This window comes from Sinocyclocheilus anshuiensis, unplaced genomic scaffold, assembly GCF_001515605.1.
Source record: "Sinocyclocheilus anshuiensis isolate Anshui unplaced genomic scaffold, SAMN03320099.WGS_v1.1 scaffold1023, whole genome shotgun sequence".
In the NCBI taxonomy this organism is placed as follows: domain Eukaryota; kingdom Metazoa; phylum Chordata; class Actinopteri; order Cypriniformes; family Cyprinidae; genus Sinocyclocheilus; species Sinocyclocheilus anshuiensis.
Window position 1 is genome coordinate 1,086,747 of NW_015546084.1, and position 254 is coordinate 1,087,000.

Sequence of the window (254 nt, forward strand, 5' to 3'; positions counted from 1 at the left end):
GAGACGTCCTCTCTTAAGACTCCCTCCTTGACATCTCGCTCGAATGTCAGGGCATACGCAGCTGCAGCAGGTCGGGCTGGCGCTTCATTGCACACGATGGTGATGCTCCAAGCATATCAGGCTGACCTGCTGAAAGACCTGGATAAAGGCGATGGCCTTTCTCCTGATGAGGTAGCTGAGTGCGTCGCACCACGGATCTCGCTCTCCGTGCTACTAAGCAGGCCGCCTCTGCTAGTGGCAGGGGCATGGCGGGT

At 58.3% G+C, this 254-nt stretch overlaps 1 protein-coding gene across 1 annotated transcript in view; it reads left to right on the forward strand.

Annotated features, from left to right (window-relative positions):
- The window catches only part of LOC107700041 (transmembrane protein 179B-like), a 7,943-nt gene that overhangs the window by 4,808 nt on the left and 2,881 nt on the right, over positions 1-254 (forward strand). The gene's annotated exons all lie outside the window — the stretch shown is intronic.